Consider the following 6,642-nt stretch of genomic DNA (forward strand, 5'->3'; position numbering starts at 1 on the left):
CTATATTCTAAGTTAAAATTATTCAAGTTATTTTTATTTTCAATTCTTGTGTTCTAGTATGGTTAATGCTTCTCATTTATGAAAGAATTTTAGATGCCATAATATAACAATTGAAATATATATTGATTCACCCCCCCTCTTAGTATCTCCAACAATTGGTATCAGATCCAACTTCTTTAAGATCAACCCAACAACTAGAAGAAGGATTTTCAATCACAATGGCTAGCAAAGAAGCACTCAAAGTTCCCCACTTTGATGGAACAAAGTTTGTATTTTGGAAAAATAGGATGAAGTAATATATGATGTTTCTTAGCGTTGAATTTTGGAAATCAGTTATAGTTGGATATAAAATCCCATCTCCTCTACCAATAGACCAAGATGAAAAGAAGGTGTATGTAGAAAATGCCAAGGATTTGAATTCTCTAACATGTGGTCTATTAGACTCAAAATTCACAAAAGTTATGAATTGTGAATCAACTAAAGAAATGTAGGACAATATTATCAGTATCTATGAAGGAGATGACAAGGTGAAAAAGGAAAATCTCAAACATTTAGAAGATAGTTTGAAAGTATCAAGATGAATGATGAAGAAGATATTGTTGCTTACTTCCTTCGAGTGGATGGAGTAGTTAACTCTATCGAAATTCTAGGTGAAGATGTTGAAGAAAAGACAATTGTCCAAAAAGTTTTGAAATCTCTTCCAGACCATTTTGATGCTAAATTTTGTGCCATAGAAGAGTTAAAAGTCTTGGACACTTTATTAATGATTGAGCTTCATGGAATCCTCACAAAATATGAAATGAGGTCAGAAAAATTAACTCATAAGGAAGTTGCATTCACAGCATCAAAGTCATCAAGAAAGGGAAGAATAATGATTGCACCAGTGATGATTCTTATACTTAAATGGCACAACTTGTCAAGAGGCTGAAGAAAGGATCCAAATTTAAAGGTAAGTTACCTCTCATTTGTTTTATATGTGGTAAAATAGGACATCATGCTACCAAGTGTCCTTTCAAAGATGATAGTGATGATGAAGAATAACCGAAGAAAATAGTTCAAGAGGAGAGGCTCAGGAAAGAATATTTTCTTCTCCAAACAAGGCAATGTTGCTCCAATGAAGAAGAATACGATGGAAGCAAAGAAATATTATTCATGGTTGTCTCAAATGAAACAAAAAAATTTAGAAGAATAAGAAGAAAGTATGGATGATCTTCTCATCAATACCTTAGAAGAGAATGATAGAATCAGGAGAAAGAATGGAAAGTTATCACAGGAAATCATCTCTCTCAAAACTAAGAAAGAAGAAGCTAAATGAGTAGAATAATTTTTGAGAAATAATTAAAGGAAAAGGAAGAAATTTGTGAAAAATTGGAATTTGAAGTAGTATGTATGAAAAGGGAGTTGTACAAATTCAATTTTTTTTTTAAGAGCTCCAAAACCTTGGAAATCATTCTCAATTTTCAAAGGACACCACAAGGAAAATCTGGACTTGACTATAGAGGTGAATCCTCTAATTTAGAAAGGGGAGACACTAGTACTCTTCACGAAGAAAAACCCATAAGTTTTGTTAATGTCCTTAAAGGGTCTCATTACAACAGTCCAACATGATACAAAGTTCATCCAAGAAATGAGAAGCAATACTTCCCTGAAACAAATGACTTATCAATACAAGCTTATAGTAACAAGTATCAAACTATATTATTTGGTCACTATTTCTTTTGTAACAAATTTGTTCATTAGGAAAAACATTGCAAGGCTTATACGGATAATCATTAAAATAAGGTTGTTGACATTAAGAGCCAAGACAAAATCAAAACCCATAATTCCTTTCCTCCTATTTCAAATTATAGTCTAGAATGTTACAAATGAAACAATCTAGGTCATAAAGCGCAAAATTGCCCATTAAAGTAAAAAAAGAGTGGAAAAAGAAGACTGAAAAATCTGAGAAATGTAAACTAGTTATGTATGCTCAGAACAAGGAGAGTTGGTGCTTTGTTGATAGTGGATGTTCTAGGTACATGAAAATGGACTAGAAGAAGTTCATCTCATTGAGCAAAGATAAGGATGTAAATATGACCTTCAGAGATAATGGATCCGCTAAAATTGTTGGAATAGGCACAGTAAGTCTCAACAAAGACAAGAGAAAAACACATAATGTGCTATATGTTGAAGGCGTTAACCAAAATCTTCTAAGAATTAGCCAAATGTACGATCAAAGATATGATCTCATTTTTCATGCCAAAGACTGTGAAATAAGGAGATCATCTTCAGGAAGTATAGTAGGAAAATGGGTAAGAAAAAATAAAAATTGTATGCATTCTTAGTGGAATTCAAGAAGAAATATGTTACATGATTCAATCAAATGAAAAATAGTTATGGCACAAATGTCTAGGACACCTAAGCTTTGATAACTTGGTGAAGATCAACAAAACTCAAGCAGTAATAGATATGCCCAAAATCTCAAAACTAGCAAATGTTGTTTGTGTATCATGTCAACATGGAAAGCAAAATAGGAACAATTTCAAGTCAAAGGAATGTTCAACATCAATGCCACTAGAAATCATTCACACAAATCTATGTGGACTAACTAGAACTCCAACACTACAAGGAAAAAGGTACTTTATGTTATTCATGGATTATTATACTAGAATGATTTGGGTATCTCTCCTTAAATATAAATCAAAAGTGCTAGATTGTTTTAAAATTTTCGCATCAGTTGAAAATGAAAGTGAGTTGAAGATCAAGTTATTAAGATCAAATAGAGGTGGAGAATTTACTTCAAAGGAATTCAATGAGTTTTGTGAAAAACATGGAATCAAAAGGAAGATTTCTATTGCTAAGACTCTGCAAAAAAATGTAGTGGTAGAAAGAAAGAACAAATCTTTACAAGAGACGGCAAGAATAATGTTATTGGAAGCTAAGTTACCTGTTGAATTTTGGAAGGAGGAAATTGGGGCAATAATATACATCATAAATAGGGAACAACTTCAGCTAAATAATGACAAGAATCCATATTAACTATGGAAAGGAAGGCCCACTTATGTGAAACACTTCATAATATCTGGAAGTGAATTCTTTATGAAGATAAATGATGATTCACTAGGCAATTTGATTCTTGCATTGATAAAAGAATTTTTCTTGGATACGCATTAAGAAGTAAGGCCTACAAATGCTACAATGATCAACTTCAGAAGGTAGTAGCGAGCACTAATGCAAAAATAGATGAGACTCTTCTTGAGAAAAAAGTAGATATAACAAATTAAAAAGACCTTATCTTTAGAGATCAGGACGAAGGTGTTGCAAAAGAAGAGAAGGGGTCAGAAGAACAAAAGAAGGACAAACTCAAACCCCATCCAAGACAAATTTCAAGTTTGTACAAAAGCACCAACTAAAATATCATATTATCATAGATATGGACATAAGAATATAAACACAAAGAATAATGATAAACACACGAAAAAAGAGTGATATCACTTTTCTATCCCAAATAAAACCAAAGGATTTTACTCAATCAAGTGAGGATCCACATTGGATAAATGCAATGGAAGAAGAGATTAACCAGATTGAAAATAATGGAACATAGGAACTAGTACCTTGTCCAAAGAATAAAAATATAATTGGAACCAAGTGGGTGTTCAAGAACAAAATGAATGAAGATGGACAAGTTAGTAGAAACAAGGCAAGATTGGTGTGTAAGGGATAAACTGAAATTGAAGGAATTGACTTTGAAGAAACTTCCACTCCAGTTACCAAACTAGATGCTATAAAAATGTTTCTAGAATTTTCATGTTCAAAAGGCTTGAAATTTTATCAGATGGATGTAAAATCAACCTTTCTAAATTGCAATCTAAAAGAAGAAGTATACATGGGACAACTAGAAGGGTTTAACTTGTCATAGAAGTATAAAAATTGAAGAAGGCCTTGTATGGATTAAAACAAGCTCTAAGAGCTTGGTATGTTAGACTAGATCACTACCATCAACAATAAGGGTTCAAGAGAGGAGTTGCAGGAAGCAACCTATACATGAAAATAGACGAATATAATCTGCTAATCACACTAGTATATTTGGATGATCTAATTTTTGGTAGCAACAATGATGAAATGAGTCACAGGTTTTTCCAAGAAATGTCAATGATTGGAGAGTTGTCTTTCTTTCTTGGACTTCAAGTAACTCAAACCAGTGTTGGAATTTTTATAACACAAACAAAGTACCTCAAGGAAATGCTTAAGTGGTTTGGAATGGAAGAATGTGCTATTGTAAGCACACCTATTACAAGTTGTAAGTTAAGAAAGTATGATGAATCCCTTAAAGTAGATGCAACTCTCTATAGATTGATGATTGGAGGTATTTTATATCTGAAAACTTCACGACCAGACATCATGTAGGTAGTAGTTATGGCAGCAAGGTTCTAGTCAACCCCTAAGGAATCTTACATGCAAGTCATAAAAAGGATATTTAGATATCTAAAGGGCACCCTTGATTTGGCCTTTGGTATCCTAAGAGCAAAAATCTTACCTTGACAACATACACCAATGCAAACTAGGAAGGAAGCATTGATGACCGAAATAGCACCATTGGAAATTCATTTTTCTTAGGAGATTGTCTATCTTGGTTAAGCAATAAATAGTTGTCTATATCTCTCTCCATAGCTGAAGCTAAATATATAGTTGCAATAGACTGTTGTACAAAAATCCTATGAATAAAGGAATCCTTGGAGGATGTAAAAATGGAAATAATTAGTCTATTACCATCTTCTATGACAATACTAGTGCAATTTGTCTCTAAAAAAAATAGTCACGCACTCAAAAACAAAACATATTCCGATCAAGTACCACTTTCTTCGAGAATAGTTTGTTGATTAGAACACAGAGTTTGTGTGATTACCTGGTTGATCTCCATGATAGCATATGGAATGACTTGTTGTTATTATTGATCCCTTGATGTGGCTAGATAACTCGATGAACCCATGGGACGAGGAAACCTCAACCCCTGTAGTTCATGTAAGAAAAAGGAAAGGAAAATAGCATGCATCAACAGTTGATGTCGAGATCAAAGATGAGCATCCACCTTAGAAGAAGATAAAGGAATCCAAGATTGATGAGATTTTTGATGGACTTCATTGATTTCTGCAAGGAGGCAAGGATCAAGAGGGAGTTGACGATTCCCTACAACCCTCAATAGTTCCCTTATTAATCAAGAGATAAGTACTTCATATTTTTCTCCCTTTATCAATATTATTATTTTTATTTTTTGGCCAACCTCTTCTCCTTGTATTTTTCTTTGTTACGATTTTTCTTCCATGGCCTCCTGAATGGAGGGAAGAATGGGTACATTTTGGTGACTACCAATGCAATGATTCAAGCAGTAGCTATCAGAATCTAGAAGTTTGTGGTAAGAGGGTTCTCTTAGAAAGAGGGAGTGCTCTACGAGAAGATTTTTTTCTATAATTGCTAGATGGCTAGATTCTTGGGCCCTAGTATAGACTCAGCAAGAGTGATCAATGTTCAAGAGGAACAATTGTACAGATTGTTAGGACATCCAAGAATGTGCTAGATGACTAGAACAACTTCTAGTTCCAAGGGAGTAAGCAGTCAGGAACAATGGAAGGAGAAACCTTCCAAGAGGATGCCATGGGTTGAGAATTTCAAGGTTCTCAGAGACAAGAGGTATCTAGGAGAAATATTCCTTCTTCAAAGGAACCATGCTAGACAACATGATATACTTCAATGATAAAGGTATCTACAGTGGCATAAGGAATTGAATACATGATAGAGGGAGAAACAGTGGCAAAAGGACTTGCTTACATGACAAAGGTAGCAACAATGTCAGAAGGAATTGCTTATGTGACAAAGGGAGCAACAGTGGCAAGAATATTTTCTTCCATGATAGAGCGAGCAACCAAGATTACCACAAGAAGACCTGCTTCAGTGTTAGAGGGAGTTGGCCTCAAATTTTAAAATAAATGATCTGGGCAAGATAAATTACTTCTTGGGGTTGGAGGTGTAGAAAAGACCATATAAGATCTTCCTCAAGGGAAGTACATTGTCCAAATTTTGAGAAGATTTAGTATGATGGACTGCAAGTCCATGGCTACACCTATGGTGATGAATCTGAAGAAGTTGTGTGATTCTGCTTCATATTCATATTAGGTGTATCCCATGATGTAGAAGTAGTTGATTGGATCCTTGATGTACCTAGTTAAAAAACAAGCCAAATATTTTGTTTGTAGTGATTATCCTGAGCTAGTTTATGGTCGAGGTGAGGAATGTACATTGGTTACATTAAAGCATGTGTTCGGGTACCTGTGTGGCACAATTGGATATGTCTTAGGTGGTGAAGTAAGGCTATAGGAATATATGAATTCCGATTGAGCATGAGTGCTAAGGACAAAAGAGCATCTCGGGGTTGTTTCTTTTGCTTGGGATCAACTATCCTATTTTAGCATCAAAATGAAAGATATTAGCACTAAGGAAAATATTGCAGACATATTCACTAAACCTATGCCTTGTGAAGAATTTGAATATCTTCATCAAATCATGGGTGTCATCTGTCTTGCATCCCTTTTCTATTGATGTCAAAGGGGGAGTAGCAAGAAGTTGGGGGGGCAATAGGAAATCAGGGGGAGCAACATGAGGTTTAGG

This window comes from Pinus tabuliformis, chromosome 2_2 (genome assembly GCF_031772625.1).
Source record: "Pinus tabuliformis cultivar Carrire ecotype Pingquan chromosome 2_2, CPIR1, whole genome shotgun sequence".
Taxonomy (NCBI): domain Eukaryota; kingdom Viridiplantae; phylum Streptophyta; class Pinopsida; order Pinales; family Pinaceae; genus Pinus; species Pinus tabuliformis.